The 19,649-nt window shown below is 32.0% G+C and overlaps 2 long non-coding RNA genes across 2 annotated transcripts; both read left to right on the forward strand.

Annotated features, from left to right (window-relative positions):
• Window positions 1–3,629: 3,629 nt before the first annotated feature.
• On the forward strand, window positions 3,630–5,572 carry LOC123896774. The gene is made up of 4 exons (XR_006804574.1): window positions 3,630–3,713; window positions 3,972–4,031; window positions 4,467–4,605; window positions 5,344–5,572. It is a non-coding gene; the product is annotated as an uncharacterized LOC123896774 (long non-coding RNA).
• A 3,204-nt stretch (window positions 5,573–8,776) lies between these two features.
• Window positions 8,777–11,183, forward strand: LOC123896775. Its single transcript, XR_006804575.1, has 2 exons — window positions 8,777–9,132; window positions 10,552–11,183. It is a non-coding gene; the product is annotated as an uncharacterized LOC123896775 (long non-coding RNA).
• The last annotated feature ends 8,466 nt before the right edge of the window (window positions 11,184–19,649 follow it).

A 19,649-nucleotide genomic window follows, 5' to 3' on the forward strand; every position in this document is an offset into this window, starting at 1 on the left:
AAGTTCGGACCTAAAAATTAGGCGTATGATAGGTCATAGGCCAGACTCAGGCCTTCCATTTTTTGACAGGTCAGACTCAGGCTTGCCAAAGACTAGCTCGGTCTAACCTATTCCCACATCTATTTCTCTCTCTCCCCAATTTCTTTCAGCTTCTTTTTACCAAATCTCTCCACTTTCTTTAACCATGAGCAAATCGTCAAAATCATTTCACTGTTTAGCATTACTACCGCTGCATCAATTACAGTTGTTTTTTTCTCACAAGTTATAAATAATATCGTTTTCCATCCATGATTAAATCACCACCATATTTTAAATGAGTTTTATAAAACTGAAATCCTTCTATTCAATTGTGTATTCCTAAAGGGATATTAAATAGGATAAAACTTATATACATTTTTTTAGGTGCAGTTTTTCCTGTCCCTCTCACAAAAATGAAGTTTTTATATTTTTTTAATTTAAAAAAATAAAAGAAAACTATTTTTATATAAAAATAACTACCTCCATGTATCTAGTACAGTAAGAACTGTATATATGGAACTGTACATAAATTTGATCCTATTAAATATACAAGGAAAAGAGGATAAAAACCTGTTAACTGAAAAGAAAAAAATTATAACCTACGGTAACTAATTAACAAACTAATCTATTTTACAATTATTCGATATATGTCAATTTGTAAAACACTCACAAAATGAATAACATTCAAAATTGATATCATACTAACTACACAAACCCAACACAGTTTTAGGATAATTTTTGACATGTGTCAATCACACAATCATGCAGAAAAAATCCTAGCTGGAAAAAATTCAAAAACTTTGCTTCTTCTGGCCAGCAATTCGAATTTCCTTTCCCTCCCTTTCATCTTGACGCAGTACGGAAGCGTGAAGGAAAAGCAAGCGCTAATCCTATAATAAAACACAGGTTCGCAAGCGACAAACCTGTTAGATAAGGCTCTGGAATCCACCAGATTTCCGGAATCCACCAGAAAAAGTAACTAATCTAAAATCCACTAGACTTCCGGAATCCACCAGAAGGAGTAATTTGGAATCCACCAAATTTGAGAAAAATCTCTGTATTTTTATTAAATCAAAAGGTTGCCTTTCAAGGCTACAATAGTTTGGTTTAAATAGTGGTGAAAAATAAAAATAACGAATCTTCTAAAAGATTGTAAAAATAAAAATAACAAACCTAGCTAAATAAAAATAACAAATCTACCTAAAATATAAAAATAACTAATCTAGGTGAAATATAAAAATAAGAAATCTACCTAAAATATAATAAAACTAAACATGGCTAAAATAATAAATTATTAAGGAAACTCTCCTACATCAGTCTCCTCTACCTCAAAAGAACTCGACCCCGAGTTCTTATCTTGATAAAGAACCTCATATGCTTGATACTGACTCATGCGTTTATCATAGTAGAAACTTAGTACTTGTTCTGCTTTAATTATCCAATTCTTTCTGGTTTGCTTGATTGCTACTTTTTGCTCTTTGTTTTTTTCCTCTAACTTGAGATAACAACTTGTTAACACATCTAATAACTCCACAGTGGAGGTAGAGCTTATATGCATAACATGGGAATACCGATCAATGTTCATAAGTTCCTCTGTTTGTGTTGTCCTTGAAGTTGCATCATACCGTGTTGCCGATGACGATAAATTTGTTACATGACCTTCTTTCTCCTTTGTTTCTTTATCAATTTCGGGTGTCGCCTCTGTTTGGATGTCGTAATCCATGTTATTGTTGTTCTCGTTGAAACTACCCTCCAATTCTAGATTGAGCACTCCTTCCTCATCGATTGTAGTTTCTACCATTTTAGACTCCACATCCGTTTGATCCTCTTTCTCTGAATCATCATGTTCATCGATCTCTTCCTTCTCATCTTTCGATTCATCAACTTCAACCGAAGCATCTTGTTCAACAACTACTTCGGTTTCTTTCGGTTCAGATTTATAAGCAGGATCGTCAAGTTTCTCGGGAAGAGATGGCTGGTTATCATCTAGGGTTTCAGTAGCTATGTGGCGTAGATGAAAATTATTGGCATGATTGTTGTTATTGGAATTATTGAAGATGCTAAATGCTTCCTCAAATTTAACATTAACATACCAATTAACATAAGTTATCAAAACAGAATGTTTAGCAATATCTTTAATCGTTTTACGCGAGTTACCTGCCATTCTGTAAGCATGCCTCAAAAGGCCGGACAACGAGTAATCTTTGTTGTAACAAAACGGACAACGATATGTCGAATCAGAGATTTTAAACTCGTAGTAATCATCCTTCAACCTTTTGTAATATCGACGCTCATAGTATTCCAAATCAGATTCACCACGAGTATGTTCTGATTTTATGTATGTAACAATATGGTTGTTATTGCGAACCCTAATAACCGGAATTGATTCTCCCATGGCTGATCACGTTAGGAAAAGAACAGGAGAAACCAGGCTCTGATACCAACTGACGCAGTACGGAAGCGTGAAGGAAAAACAAGCGCTAATCCTATAATAAAACACAGGTTCGCAAGCGACAAACCTGTTAGATAAGGCTCTGGAATCCACCAGATTTCCGGAATCCACCAGAAAGAGTAACTAATCTAGAATCCACTAGACTTCCGGAATCCACCAGAAGGAGTAATTTGGAATCCACCAAATTTGAGAAAAATCTCTGTATTTTTATTAAATCAAAAGGTTGCCTTTCAAGGCTACAATAGTTTGGTTTAAATAGTGGTGAAAAATAAAAATAACGAATCTTCTAAAAGATTGTAAAAATAAAAATAACAAACCTAGCTAAATAAAAATAACAAATCTACCTAAAATATAAAAATAACTAATCTAGGTGAAATATAAAAATAAGAAATCTACCTAAAATATAATAAAACTAAATATGGCTAAAATAATAAATTATTAAGGAAACTCTCCTACATCACATCTCCTTGCTTGCTGGGCCAAAATACTTGAGTCCAACACATTCTGGCCCAGCAAAGCCCAATCCTGAAGAAAGAAAAGCTTTGATGCCAAACAAAAAAACAATTCAATCACAGACAAACCGTTCCATTTTGACGCCCACAAGCTGTTGCTTTCTTTCTCCATCTTCACACCATTCCATTTCGGTGAAAAACCAAAAGCTGCTTTGCAATCCTATTCTACAAGCTTTGACCAATACTTTCAAAATTCAAATTTTGCAGCTTGACCCATCCCTTTCATGATGCTGCTGCTATTACTGTTGTTTTCTGCTTTGTTGGAATCAATTTCAAAATTCAAAATTCAATTTATCCCACTCTTTTTCAATATCTAAACTCACTTTCTTACTCATCTCTCTCCATTTTTTGTTGATTCCTTTGAACTTCGTCTCTCTCCATGAATCAACCATCTTGAATGGCACAAGCCACAATCTTCAAAGGTTTCAATTTGCTTCTCCATATGTTATTTTATGATTTAATTTCATCATCTGATTTTTATGTGACATGTTTAATTTTGTGTCTATGTTTGCAAATTAGATTTTCTTCTCAATCTTCTCAATCTAATCCTCTAACCCTATTTCAAGACCCATCCCGCAAGTAATTTTAGTTTTGTTCTTTTCCAAATCCCTAATTTTCTTCATTGGCATTTCTAATCCGCTTTCTGTTTTGTTTTTTCTTTTCATTCACTCATTAGTAGTAAAATTTTGATACCTGATCGAAGGAATCGCTCTCTCGCATGACACGATCAGGTGAGAGATATCCAAAGATTGTTACCATTATTGCATTCTCTTTGATGAAAGTAATATTCTTGAATTAGTTTTGGAAATGTTTTCACAAATTAAAGAACACATAAATTTCGATTAAAAAATATTGGCTTTTCTGACTTTTTCTATATTCATTTTCATCCATTATTTGACACTTGGAAATAATCAAATTATACAACTTTGGATCCATTATTGGGGTTTATTGTTCATTATGATGATTTTGCTGTTCTTTTTTAAATGCAGAGATTTTGTTAATTTCGAAAGTTGGATATTTTACTGCTCGAAAAAGTCAAAGAAACAGGGGTAAGATGCCATTATACGTTTATACCTTCATTTTTTATATATATAGATATATAGACATTGACATTTGATAACTTATTTTTTTTATGCTTCTTTGGTGATCTTTTATCTTAAAATTGAAGATGCAACAAAGGAGCTTATGACTAAATAAGTATATGTGTTCCTTGTGTGTTCATCAATTGACTTTTGCACTTTTTATTTGCGTCAATTTACTATCAGGACTATTTTACATGGAAGTGCCTCTTACAGAGTAACTTCAGTCTCATTGTAATGCATGACCATATTTTTGAAATACATATTGAATTGTGCTTTATGTAAGAAATGCGACCCTGTTGTACTAGTGGAAATAAGTTTATTTTTCATTCCCTTTGTGAAGTACTATTAGATTAGAGGCCTCAACATTTTAGACATTTTGTTACATGTGTTTTAATTGCATAGGTTGGAAGAATAAAGCAGAAGAGGGGTTATAAATATCGATGGATGTACACGGATGAAAATGGAAAAAATACTGCTGATGCGTGCCTTATTGCTTACAAAGATCCTTATTCAGCTCACTTTGCCAGTAGTTTTTTCAATGGTATTTCTTTGAACTACATTTTGGTTTTGGTTTTGTATAACATGAAATGGAATTAATTCTCATTGCTTTTGGTTTTGTAGTTTTTTTTTTAATTATATTCATGATTCATGAGATTATATGTGATGTGTGTTCAATCAGACTTGGTAGTCCTAAGGTTTAGATTTTTGTAATTATTTTACTTAGAAATACCAAGGGGCTTATGGTGCTTCTAATCATATGGCTTTTTGTGCTGTCAATTATCAGTGCATGCATGCTAGCAGCTAGCTTGACATCCATCTTCACTATCCTGCAACTATCATCTCTATCCTGCATCTAACAATACATATCGTTTGCTAAGAAGTATTTGATAGATAAACTCTTGCTGAATCTAGGATTGTTAAATTAAAAACCATGCATCATGCATATGCCCTTCAGCATGACTCAATGAGTTCAAGGCTTGCAATAATGGATTAAGCTTATTTTCACTATATTTGCTTTGATTATGTTACATTTTCTGCACATGAACTATGGTTTCTATTGTCATTATATAAGACTTTGAATTAGTTAAGAAAATTGTGTTTCAAGTTTGGGAGCTTTTACACAAAAACTGGTGCTTGTATTTTGGACGGAACATGCTTCTTTTGTTACTTAACTCTCATACCATATATTTGACCTACTATTGGATGAAACATGTTGCATTTTGTTACTTTACTTTCTCAACTTTCATACCATATATTTGACACACTTCTTTTATTGCAGGTGCACCTATAGTAGGTATGCTTTTTGAGAAGATAGAATAAGACACTGATGCACATGATAAGAACGTTGAGGGATAAGGAGAAGAAAAAGGAATAGAATGGTAAAACTAATGCATAGTATAGGGAGGATCGTGTAATGTACATATATGCTATCATACATTTAAAACCACACATTCAATTTGTTGACTCTATATTTGAAGAGATTATTATGCAATGGCTTAAATTTTGAATTTGGAGTTAGACAAAAGTTATGTATTTTAGGGCTTTACGAAAACTATGATTTAATTTTTTTTCTTATTATGTTTTCTATCCTTGGGCAAGTGAATTATGTAACCTTAGTTGTAGTAATAACTTCATTCTATTTCTTAACAAGTACATTGAAGAATATTTGAAGTACATTTTCATTTCTATATATTATCTAAGAAGTAATGTTTAATTTCTGCACAAAATATTTGAGAATTACTGTATCTCATACCACATTCTCACCAAAAGAACATGTTAATATGTGAGAAAAACATAGAAGTACTGGCGTTTTTCTTTTCTTTTTTTGTAGTGTAGTGTAGGATTACTAGTATATCATCTTTTAATGGATATAAATATAACTTATAAGTCTACAAACATAAAAATACCAAGAAAATGAGGTAAGTGAAGCATAGTTTTGTCTTTATTTTTATTTTTTTTTTCTTTCTGAAATTAATGGATTAGTTATATATCCAGTTATATGTAAAAGTTAGCATATTTCTATTTTCGAAAAATTTCTTTGGTATAGTGTAAACATTCACTTTGAAAAGGAACAAAGAGTAGTAGGCAATAAGCAATATCCTTGATTTGAAATGAAGAAAACAAAACGAAAGACCATCGATAGTTGAAAATTTTGTCACTCTTTATTGTTCAATTCTTACAACACGCTACCTTTTGGCACTCCCCGTGAAATGTCAATATTATAGAGGGATTGAATTTTAAGTTATCCCATTCTATGGAAACAATTTTATATAGAATAAATTGTAGGTTTTAAAAGTGAAAATTTGTTGACACAAAACACGGGGAGTGTCCCATATGGATGCTGAATTAAAGGATTTCAAGTTATCCCAATTTATGGAAACAATTTTGTATAGAAGAAATTGTAGGTTTTAAAAGTGATAGTTTATTGAGACAAAACACGGGGAGTGTCCCATATAGATGCTGAAGGGAATGAATTTCAAGTTATCTCAATCTATGGAAACGATTTTGTATAGAAGAAATTGTAGGTTTTAAAAGTGACAGTTTATTGACACAAAACACGAGGAGTGTCCCATATGGATGCTAAAGGGAAGGAATTTCAAGTTATCTCAATCTATGGAAACAATTTTATATAGAAGAAATTGTAGGTTTTAAAAGTGAAAATTTATTGACACAAAACACGGGGAGTGTCTCATATGGATGCTGAAGGGAAGAAATTTCAAGTTATCTCAATCTATGGAAACAATTTTGTATAGAAGAAATTGTAGGTTTTAAAAGTGAAAGTTGTTTGTTTGTAGGTTTATGTTCTAAGTATAACAACAATTATATTATTATGCCTTTTTTATATGGTTGTGTTATATTAACAACCAATTGTCTATCCTATAAAAAAAAAATGTCTAAATGATGTATTTAATCGTCCTCGCCCGTGCGTCGCACGAGTTCCTAACTAGTGAGAGTACATAGAAGAGGCAGAAGAGGAAATGACACTAGAGGAGGAAGATAATAGTGTGCGGCCAATTCGATCAAAAAAAGATTTCGCCGAAAATGGAAAAACTGGGGAGAGGAAAGAGGGAATAATCTATTATTAAGAGAGGATGTTAAGTTTATTTTTATTTTAATGAGGTGTAATATTTTAATTGAGTGTGTATATAGTGGTGTTAGGTGAGAGTCTATGCAAGAATTTCTCAATTACTCAAGTCCATCCATGCTCTTCGCTACTATTATTTAGGTGACTGATGTTACGGAGTGGTTCACCGTGAATAAGTGATCTACCGATTATGAATTTTACGAAACTTACTGTTGGATTGAAAGTTTATATCGTATAAATCATCCATAAATTTTTTAAAATTTTTTGAAAATTATTTGATATGTTATTGAGACCCATCAAGATTTACGTTATTTAATAAACCGTTAATCTTGATTTGTCTCAATAACATATCAAATGATTTTCAATTTTTTTAAATTTTTCTATAGATGATCTATATGATATAAACTTTCAATCCAACGGTGAATTTTGTAAATTTCGTATTCGTTATAATGTTATTCATGATTGGTCCACCATGAACCACTTGATGAAGTGGTCATATTAGAATTTACCTTATTTAGGTAGTCATTTTGATCTTGAATCTATATTCATGTAGTCATTTTAGTCCTTAAAAATATTATTTATTGATCAATTTAGTCTATAAAATTACTATCAAGTTGAAATTTTGCTTAAGTTTTTTTTTTTGTTACAAATTTTGCTTAAGTTAATTGACTTACCATATTTTTTTTCTCATAAAAAATTGAATTGAAACGTAACATGATAAATTATTATCTCATGCATATTATCTTAACCACCAAACAACTTTTCAATTTGAAGATGCATGCGTAAAATAACTCTAGAGCTAAATTTCATACAAATTAATTAGATAAAAAAGAATACATACTATCAAGGTAAAACAATTTTACAATATTAATCAATAACAATTTTATATTCCGTCAAATCACTTCAACAATTTTACATTATTAATCAATAACAATTTTGTATTCCTTCAAATCAACTCAATTTTTTTAATATTAATTTTTTTTCTATTAAACGTCAATTTAAAATTAAATTATTTCGACAATCTCCATTAAACTCAGTTAATTAAATCCCTTGTTATAATAACAAAATATAAATAATAGTCTTTTTTTTGTAAAAAAGAAATAAAATACTCTCTCCAGTCATTATCATAAGCAAAAATTCATTTTTTATATTCATTAAAAAATTGTTGTATCTTAACCTATATTATAGACCAAATACATAAATTTTTCAATGAATCTAAAAAGTGATTTTTTTTTCTTTTCTTATAACAGTAGCCGGAGAGAGTAACAAAACAATCTTTTAAGGGTGTGTTTGATAAGTCCAATAAGCTAGTTTATAGCTTATTGGACTAAGCTTATAAGTTTGTTCGAAAAAATGAACATGTTTGGTAAAAACCTTTTGTCATTAACTTATAACTTTTATGTTATTTCAAGTAGCTAACTTATAGTTTAATTTTACCAAACAGAGCCTAAAATGTTTTAAGGTCATGCTAAGCCGTACCCCAAACACTTGTTAAATATGCTAAAAAAAGAAACTCATGATAATGCTAATGCTAAAAAGATAACTTTTTTTATGTTTTTAAGATATTAATTACACAAATTTTAAGATAAAACATTTATATTAGTATCCTTGAAGATACCGATGTTTTATACTTTTATTGCAATACACCCCTTTAGGTCTAAAAAAAACTATTAAAATCCTCTTCACCTTCTTTCATTTCTTCAACAAAAACCCAACCCAAATTTCACCTTCCTCCGTCACCTATCCCTGCCCTCGCCGGAACACCGCCATCAACCACTCCCCACCGCTCTTCATCTTCGGCATCCGCATAGCCCACGCTCTCCATTTTTCGCTATCCTCGTAGCGCCCCAGATCTGCAGCCGGTCATCTTCTCCGACCTTCTTCCCTGGTCTGCGGCAGGTCTTATTCCGTTTTCGAACGGTCACCCAGTCCGCTCATTTCCTCAGCAACCGCGCTCCGCCACCTCCGGTCATCACTATCCTGGTTCGCTTCCTTTTTGCTTCATTTTCTTTTTCTCTTTCGAATTTTCTTTTCCACTGCCGTATTTTGGGGTCCAGAAGGTGGATCTAGAGGAACCGGTGTAGATTAGTCTTTGAAATTAGGTTTTTTTTTTTTTTTGACAAATTCGTTGAATTTAGGATGAACCTTACTCAATCCCAAACAAACCTTCGTGCATGGACTGTGGTGATTTCTGAGTATGTTGAATTAGAAGAATTCAATAAAATGATGGGTTTTTTTATGCAAATTCAAGTTGTTAAATTACTCTTTGGCTGAATAGTTGGAAGGGTTTAGGAGGATGAAGGGATAAAGATGTGTATGAAAAGAATGTGTTATTTTGTGTTGATTAGAAACGGAAGAGAGGGTAGTGAATTTTATGTAGGAGGAAATTATTAGGGATGATTGCTAATGATTGTTGCTTTTTGAATTTTTTCATTATTTTTGGTTGCACCCTTTAGGGTTTATTACTGCTGTGAATTTGTGAGTTGTGACTGATTTGCAAACTCTCTGGTTTGCGCGATTTCCTGTTTTGAGTGATATTCTGTGACTGAATTTTGAGGACCTATAGAGGGATGATAATTGGGATTTGAGTTTATTATGCATATTACTCTATCTTTGTGCATTGTTTATTATGCCCATTTGTGTATTGTTTTTAGGTTTGGTTCTTGTATCTTATTGTTCATATGTTATTTTCGTTTTTTGAGAATCCTATTCCTATGCATTTAGTTGATAAAATGGAAAATGAGTGGTGTGGAAGCTGAAAATGAGACTTATGATTGATGTTGAACCTAACTCAACTCCACAACCCTCGTGCATAGACATGTGGAGTGTGTCGCCCTATAACAGGTTGCCTAACTTTTTAGAATTCGAATTGGGTTTGACTTGATATTACAATACTGACTTGTAAGCTGAAAATGATGGATGGATTGTGAGATGGCTATTGATTTGTGATTTGACCCTTTAGGGTTTATGACATTTGTGAACCAGTGTTGTTAGGTGGCTGTCATGGCTACGCCATGGTGGAATGGCGTGGCTGATTTTTGGACAACCGCCATAGGATATTTGTGAAGTTTGCCTGCCATGGCGGTACCATAGACCGCAATAGTGTGTTTGCATGGTGGATTTTTGGTCTTCCGCCATCCGCCGCTGACAACATTGTTGTGAACTTGTGTCTGATTTGTGAGCTCTCTGGTTAGCACTAATAGAATCTGAGTGATTTCCTGTTTTGTGCATTATTCTGTGTTGAATTTTGAGGTCCCATTTGAAGATGGTATACAGGATTTGTTTATTAGACCCATTTGTGCTTTATTTTTCTAACTTTGGTTCTTGTAGCTTATTGGTCATATGTTTTGAGAATCCTATTTTTATGTGTTGAGTTGATATATGGTCCCTCTTCTTTTGTAGGTACAATGGGCACCAAAAGACAGCGACCAACTAATAAGGTCAGTACTTTCCGAGCTCCTGCCCCTGCTGCTGTTAATGTTCCCGCGCCTCCTCCTGATTTGGTTGACATAGTAGCACGTTTGGACCGTATCGAGGCGCGCCAGCAGCGTATTGAGGCAAGCCAGCAACGTATTGAAGCAAGCCAAGAGCGTATTGAGACTGCCGTCCACCAGCGCTTTGATGAGCTCTTCCGCATTATGGATGGTCAAATCCCCCAACCTCCAACTCAGTAATTCGTCGTTTTTTTAGTTTGTGTGGATGTCAGGGAAGTGTCTTTCATTTTATTTTAGATGATGGTTCTAGTTTTTGCTACTTGTTAACAATGAGGACAATGTTTGGTTGAAATGTAGGTGGCGTACCAATTATATCAAAATTTGCCAATTCAGTTTATATGCACTACAATTGGGAAATGTGAGTAATTGGGTAAAAGATATGGCTGAATTGTTGGCTTGACTATTAAGCTGATATTAAGATCTTTAGAAAATTAGAAGGGTACTTCATTGCTTATGGGTGATTGTCTTGCTAACTGATATCTTTGTAGTTGGAAATGGCAGGATGGGATCCTAGTTGAAGTTTAGCCGTGTTTGCTTGCATTTGTTTTTCTTAACAACTTAGCTCTAGAAATTTAGATTTAAGCCTTATTTGAATGGATTTTTATTTTGAGATTAATAATTTGTTTCTTGGGGGGTGGTAAAGGGGGGGGGGGTGATATATCTATTGGTTGATGTGTTCTAGAACTGGTTTGATATCGGTTGATGTGCTCTAGAACTTGGTTAGATTTCAGCCTTATTTGAATGAATTTTCATTTTGAGACTACAACTATTCACATGCATGCTTGAATTTTCGTCAAAGGGAGGAAATATGGCGGGTTCTACAGAGAACCACCTTGATAGGTGGTGTACGGTGAACCAGTATTTAAAAATCACCCTAAACTCTAACGACGATCAACAACACTGCTCAACAATAGAAACTGACGGTCCTCCGTTGTTGTTTTGACAATGACCTGATCAGTGTTGTTTCGACAAAAACAAGGAAAACCCTTTTATAGTAAGAGTTTTGAGACACATTTGTTTTCTCGTGTTTTTGTCCAATCATTGTCACAGTCTAAGACATATCGATAAGGAGGACTGCAAACTTTTACTTTTGAAAGACAGCGTCTATCGCTGTCAGAATTTTGAATAGATTTCAAGCACTAGTGCATAGTGGACCACCTTGGTCCACCGTAGTATTTGCAGAAAATATATATCCCCCTTTGGGAATGAATGGTAGAGTTGCAATGATGTAGTGCATTAAGATTCATTCTAGTTCTAACCAGATTTTGATTTGTTATGATTCAATCACCAGCTATTTTTATTTTTGTTGCCTTTTTTTCCTTTCACTATTCCCAAATAAATCATTTTTATTATTGGAAGTCCTTTTGGTTCTTGTGCATGTGAAAAGGAAAGTGGAGATAAGATTGATAATTAAACCTATGGTAACACACTTGCCTTGTAAATTTTTGGAGTGATCTCTTTGTCCATAGACACATTAGTGGTGTGTAGTTGACTGTTCTTATTTGTTATTGGAATGGAAATTATTGTCTATATTTGAATTTGATCAATTCTAATTGTTAGCATGTACTCTGGTAGCTGTTTGAGTTTTTCTATTGGGAAGCTAAAGTTGATCCTGAGTTTACTCTTATTTGTTTGTTTTAGGGCAACCAAAATAGTGTTGCTAGCATTATTAAATAATAATAATAATAATAATAATAATAATAATAATAATACCCTAATGTCTTCAGGCGAATTCCAATCTCTTATCTCTTATGTTATAAGCTTGTATACACAAGCAAATCCTAAACCTAATTTATTTTCCCTACACTTTTATCTTGCAATTTTTATTAAAAAATAATACAATTTTGTCTTGACTAGGATTCGAACCCGCGACCCTTCAGTGCAAGGCAATATTTTCAACTACTTTAGCAAGTATACCAATTGTGACTAAAATTATGTGAAATAATTGATAAGTACCATTAATTTTCATAGGAAAGATTTCATATAACAATTAAACACCATAAAATTACATTGCACAGTTTAAACAATTAAAAACCGATAATTAAAAATCTAGCAAATCATAAAATCATACATTTTCTTAGTGTTTTATTTTTCGAAAAAATTTACATTTTTTTATCCTAATTCAATATTTTTTACTAATTAACTAAACATATTAACCATTTTCTTAGTGTTTTTTTTTTTTACGGAAAGAAAAAAATCATTGGACTTAAAAGTTACGTTTTTTTTAACTAAACATGCTAAGAAAAATATATTTTTTTTATGTTGAAGAGTATGGTTGATCGTATTACTGCAAATATATATCAAGGTGATATTTATGCAAATAGTAGTTGACTCCAGGTATATATCAACGTGGTGATATTATTAATTACCAAAAAAATCATTGATTCACATTTGTTTCTTTTCTAACAATGTATAACCTTTTCGGATCAAAGAAGATTGTTTTTCGAATGAGTTTTGGGTGTTGGCGATGGAGAAATTGAAGATGACAACGACGATAATTTAGAACTTGACATTCCATCAGATTTATTGATTCCAAATTCATGTGATCTTCTTGTTTATATCGTTGAAAGCACATATCCCCAACTTTTATAAAACATGAACGATATAACGTGTTTCCAAAATAGAGCTATATTAGCTTCTAAAAATTCAATAGTCGACACAATAAATGATTATATGTTAGATTTAATTCCTGGTGAAGAAAAAACATATTTGAGTTATGATACTCCACTCGCACATAATGTAGACGGTCAAACAGTAGATGATGTTCATACTCCCGAATTTTTTAACACGATTTCTACTTCGGAACTTCCAAATCACAAGTTGAGACTTAAAGTTTGAGTTCTTGTTATGCTATTAAGGAATTTGAATCAAAAATTAGGATTATGCAATGGAACAAAACTTATTATTACAAGATTGAGAAAACGTGCTCTTGAAGAAAAAATTATTTCAAGAAGTAATATTGGTGATCGAATTTTCATACCTAGATTTTCTCTGACACCATCTGACGTAAGAATTTCTTTTAAATTTCAATGGAGACAATTTTTTTTAATGATTTCTTTTGCGATGACTATTAATAAGAGTCAGGGACAATCTTTAAAGCATGTTGGGATATATCTTCCGTCGCCAGTGTTTTCACATGGTCATCTGTATATTGTGATTTCAAGAGTTACTTCTATAGAAGGATTAAAAATATTGATCATCGACGATGACGACGAAGATAAGACTAAGAATTCGAATGTGGTCTATAAGGAAGTCTTCCGTAATATACCATCCTTTGTATGAATATTTATCCAAAATTATTGTTGAACTATCGTTTAATGTTACTCAAAAATTTTCATATACCTTATATTATTGCAATTATCATATCATAATTTATAACTACATATCTTACAGCTAATTAGACTCGTTCACCGCACGGGTCGATGTTCTAATTCATAGAAAGTTTTATCGAATGTTAATTCTTTCATCATAGTACAATAATCCAGTATGTCTAAAGTAATTATTGACTGATTAGTAATCAATCGATTCATGAAGTTGTAATTCATATAAGAATTAAACATAGAGATAACAACAACGATAAAATTAAAATTGCAATACTAAGATCCTCATAAATTTACATGTTCCAAATTGATCCAAACCTAATCTAAAAGGGAGTTAGTTACTCATAATAAAATTGATCATAGCAATAATTATTGAGCATAGCATAGACATACGCGAAAGGTATTATCTCGTCTAACATTGAGCATTTCAATAACTTTAAAAGAATTGCTCTCTCAACCAATGTTATTATAACATTTGTTGCGACAAAATGCAATTCCCTTTTGGATATGACGCAGCTCAACCAGCAAAACATCACATCCAACTTTATAGTGAGAAAAATCTACCACCCAATCACCTTTGTGGTTGCGAACAAAGTATAAAGAGTAGGGGTGCTCAAATCCAAACCAATCCAAATAAAAATCGAAAACTGATCCAAAAAAACCGAAGTTTTTTTGGATGTGTTTGGATGTTCTTTTGTGAAAACCGCTGGATCGGATCGGATTTCGGATTGATTTCTTAAAACCGATCCAAACCGCATACATATATTTTAATATTTATTTATCTTTTTATTAGTATAAATATATATATTACATTGACCTTTTTTTTCATTTTAAATTTTGTTAATTAATTTAATCTATTTTAATTTTTTTTTTTTGGTTTACAATGAGTGGGAATCGAATTCATGACCTATAACATATTACCCAAACCCCTCACCACTAGACCAAACCTAGTGGCTTAATCTATTTTAAATTTTGTTAATACTATATGTTAGTTTAATTTAATCTTTTTTTTTTACTTTTTATATGTTTCGAATATAATTGGTAATTGTCATTCCAAAATATTAATTTTCAATATATTATATGTTATATTTTACATCAAACTTAATATTTATTTTGTCAAAAATGTCAAACTATTATTTTGTAGCGTTTTTTATAATATTTATATTTATTAAAAAAAATTACAATTTATAATTTGGATATCCAAAAACCGATCCAAATTAAACCGCATAATATTGGATCGGATTGGATCGGATTTTTTTTATTTGTCATCCAAAACCGAACCAAACCACAAATGAATTTATTTTTGGATCGGATGAGTTTTTGCCTCAAAACCGATCCAAACCGAACCGCGAGCACCCCTAATAAAGAGTCATAAAAAAACTACCATGCATCCATATTTAGTTTAAGAGTACCTTCTAAAGGAGGGGTTTAATGAGCCAAAAAAAGTAAATTGTATTTTCTAACCGTATGTTTCTTGAGCTTTCTTATAAGTAATGCTCATAGCAATAATATATAATAATATTGTGATAGCAGTTAACATGACTCTTCTCTAAAATAAAAACTAGAGGTCAATTCTTCGAAACATCCATTTTAAAAGTCACACTCCGTAAATCTTAGGGTCTGTTTGGTTCAACAGAGGGGAAGCGGAGGGGAGGAATTTTAATTAAGGGGAGGGGAGGGGGAAATTTTAGGGTCCGTTTGTTATAAATTTTTTTAAAATAGATTCTTATTGTGTTAAATAATTTTGTGTAAAAAATTTTTACAAGGAAACTTTTTATAAAAGCTTCAAATGAAAAGTTTGTTTGAATAGTTATTCTTAAAATGTTATTTTAAGTATTTGATAATTTTATTGAAACTTTATTTGATATAAAAATTCGAAAAATCAGTTAATTTTGAAGCTATTTCAAATAGATTTTCATAAAAATCATTTTTGAAATACAACTTTATGAAAAATATGTTTAGATCTTCAATAATGTGTATTTATGTTATATGATGTCAAAATTAGTGTTTCAGTTTAGAAAAAACGAATATAAAAAAACTTGTAATATTTTGAAAAACGGTTTTAGAAAATCTATTTTCAAAAATACAAAGAAAAAATTTATTTTTTTAAATTTAGAACAAACAGGCCCTTAATTACACGTGTTTGGTTCAAAAGAGAGAAGGGGAGGGGAGGGAAGACATTTTAGCTATAGATATGTTTGGTTCACGAGAGGAGGGGAAGGATTTTAAAACTGATTTACTTTTTTATCCTTATAAACATCAAAAGTTTCATGATTTTATAGCTATTCGATACAAATCAAACTATATATTCACAAAAATTTCTAAAATTTCATGAAACATCTAATCAAAAGAAAATTTAAATTATCCATAAACACATGAAAAGAATTTATTGATAATTATTAATATAAAATGTGGGATAAAACTTTTACACTTACTAAAAAAAACTCTTATTACTAATAAAATATAACAACTAGTAATAATTATAATATATAATAATATTTAAAAAAATTGTAATTCAAATCAAAACATTGTAATATGATACAACGTAATATAACAAACAAAAGAAATGTTGTAATAAAACACAAACTAAATGAAAATAGAAATAAAAAACGAGTTTATTGATGCAACGTAAAAGAGAAGAAAATTGCCCAGAAAAAACAATAAAATGTGTAGGATGAATTAAGAATAATGATAAAGCATGAATAATAAAGAGAGATAAATTTATCTTTAAAATTTTAATAAGGCTAGTTTTGGATTTCAACATAAAATTAGGGATAAATTTGTCAATGTAATTAAAATTATAATAAGTGATCTCACCTTCCCTCCCCTCCCCTCCAAATCCCCCAAATTTGGGGGAAGCAAAAAATGAGCTTATGAGGGATTTTGCTCCCCTTTCCTCCAAAAACATTCCCTTAGCTTTAATATCTTGGTCTATAAATACCACTTATTGAAAAGTCACATTCCGTAAGCCCTAGGCTTCAGTATCACAAATCCTTAACGCTTATGAGTAGTTTAACAAATCATAGTTGATGGACAAATTTATTACTTAGCATAATCATTTGAAGAAAATGAAAATAAATCATTACTTTAAAGTTTTTTTTTTTTTACTAAAAGTTATTAGTCGACATTTTATCTCTTCATAATTCACAGGTTTCAGAATACATGTTTCTTGATAATTGTGGATTTAGCCAAGAGTTCCTTCATTTTGGGTAGGCACGTAGTGGTGGCCATTATTTTGCGACTTTAGTACGATGCAACTATTATGGTTAGGAGTTGTTTGTTTTAGTAGTTTTGGGTTGTAATATATAGTAGGCATTTTGAGTGCTCTACTTGTGTAGCCACTAACTATCCTTTTCAGTACATACATGAAAATTTATCATATGACTAATGTACTAGCTGTTGGATGACATTTTATTGTGTGTGGTAGCCCCCTGACTTTCAACAATGTAATGGTGTTGCTAATCAGACTTATTATATGTTTGATTCAATGAATATAAGCTTATGCTAATCAGACTTACCATAAGTGTATTGGAGGGTTAATTCAAGTTTAGAAGTTAGTTAGTTTGTTACTTGTGTTGTAAGTAACTACCTTTGTTAGTTAGTTAGTTAGATGATTCATGGTTATAGTAACCATAGTTAGTTATTAGTCATTGTAATTACAAAACACCTTGATCAATAATAATTCTCCCTTTACTCTCTCAATTTCCCTCATTCTTTTCATAATCAATTTCCCTAATTCTTTTATTCAAGTTCTAACAACTGGTATCTAGGCCCCAAGGTTCTTGGCATCAAAGATTCACCAAGATTACAACATAGCAGTGTGTACTAACTCATTAGCTTGAAGATGACAAGCCAACTGGAAACTCTGAGCAACAGTTTTGGAGGAAAACTTCCAATTCTTGATGGTTCCAACTGGGACAGATGGAACAAGCAGATGAAAGTCATCTTTGGCTTTCAAGATGTGGTAGAAACTGGTGTGACTCCACTACCAGCAGATGCAAATGAGAATCAAAGGAATGCACACAGAAATTTGAAGAAGAAAGACTTCAAGGCTATGTTCTTTATCCATCAATGTGTTGATGTGATAAATTTTCAGAAGATTGAGAATGTAGAGTCTGCAAAAGAATGTTGGGATATTCTTGCTAAATGTCATGAAGGGAATGAAAGATTGAAGAAAGTTAGATTGCAGACATGGAAGATAATGAAACTATCACTGCCTACATCAACAAGATCACTAATATTTCAAATCAGATAAGAAGTTGTGGAGAAACATTGGCTGATGAAGCTATTGTTGAAAAGGTAATACGAACCCTAGCTCCAAAATTTGATTACATTACTGTTGCAATCATGGAATCCAAGGATATAAGTACCATGACATTGGATGAACTGCAATGCTATTTGGAATCACATGATCAAAGACTCAGTGAAAGACAAAAAGATTGCAGATTAAGCACTGTAAGCACAAGCAGTAAAGAAAGGCAATGATAAATGGAAATGGAAAGATAAGTTTCATAAAGACAGCAATCACCAAGATACTTCAAAGAAGAACAGTGATCAAGGAGAATCATCAACTCAGAACAATGGTTCAAATCAAGAAAAGAAAGGAAAGGTGAATTTGAAAAAGATTCAATGCTATAATTGTCAGCAATATGGTCACTTTGCAAACGATTGCAGAGGGAAGAAAGTTCCAAGGTATGGAGGCAAGAACAAGTCTGAAGAACACATTACTCAGGAAGAAAGTGACCTAGAGATTGATCCAATGTTACTCTTGGCAACCACAACAGATGATGCAAATCATCATAAACATTGGTATCTTGACACAGGATGCAGTAACCATATGACAAGTCACGGAGAATGGCTTATCAATTTCAACAGTTCATCAAAGTCAAAAATAAGGTTTGCAGAAAATAGAACAATCTCAGCTGAAGGAGTAGGTGATGTATTGATCAAAGGCAAGAAAGGAAATCAAGCAATCATCACTTGTGTTCCATATGTACCAGACATGAAAACAAATTTACTAAGTATGGGCCAACTATTAGAGAAGGGATTCATTATGCATATGGAGAATAACATCATAGAAGTATTTGATTCTCAAAAAAACACTATTTTGAGAGCCCCTCTCTCTCTCTCTCTCTCTCTCTCTCTCTCTCTCTCTCTCTCAAAATAGAACATTTCAAGTCAGCATCACTGCAAATCAATCCCAATATCTGACTATAGTGAAGATCAATGACCAGGCATGGTTATGGCACTTAAGGTATGGTCATCTCAACTTTAAAAGTTTGAGTTATCTGCAAAACAATGAACTGGTGAATGGATTACCTGCAATTAAGATCCCTAGAGATATAAGTCAACATTGCTTGTTAGGCAAGCAGGCCAGAAAGTCTTTTGTCAAGGATATTGCAATGAGTGATAAGTAGTTACTTGATGTAGTAAATACAGATGTATGTGGTCCATTTGACACATTATATATCTTTAGGAGGAAACAAGTACTTTGTATCATTCATTGATGAATTTAGTAGAATGATGTAGATTCAGTTAATGAAGAGCAAAGATGAAGTGTTTCAGAAATTCAAGTCATTCAAGTAGTTAGTTGAGAAGCAATCAGAAAAGAGGATTAAGATTCTAAGAAGTTACGGTGGTGGTGAATACACATCACATGAATTCAAAACATTTTGCTCAGAAAATG

The sequence above is a fragment of the Trifolium pratense genome, linkage group LG7, assembly GCF_020283565.1.
Source record: "Trifolium pratense cultivar HEN17-A07 linkage group LG7, ARS_RC_1.1, whole genome shotgun sequence".
NCBI classification, from domain to species: Eukaryota; Viridiplantae; Streptophyta; class Magnoliopsida; order Fabales; family Fabaceae; genus Trifolium; species Trifolium pratense.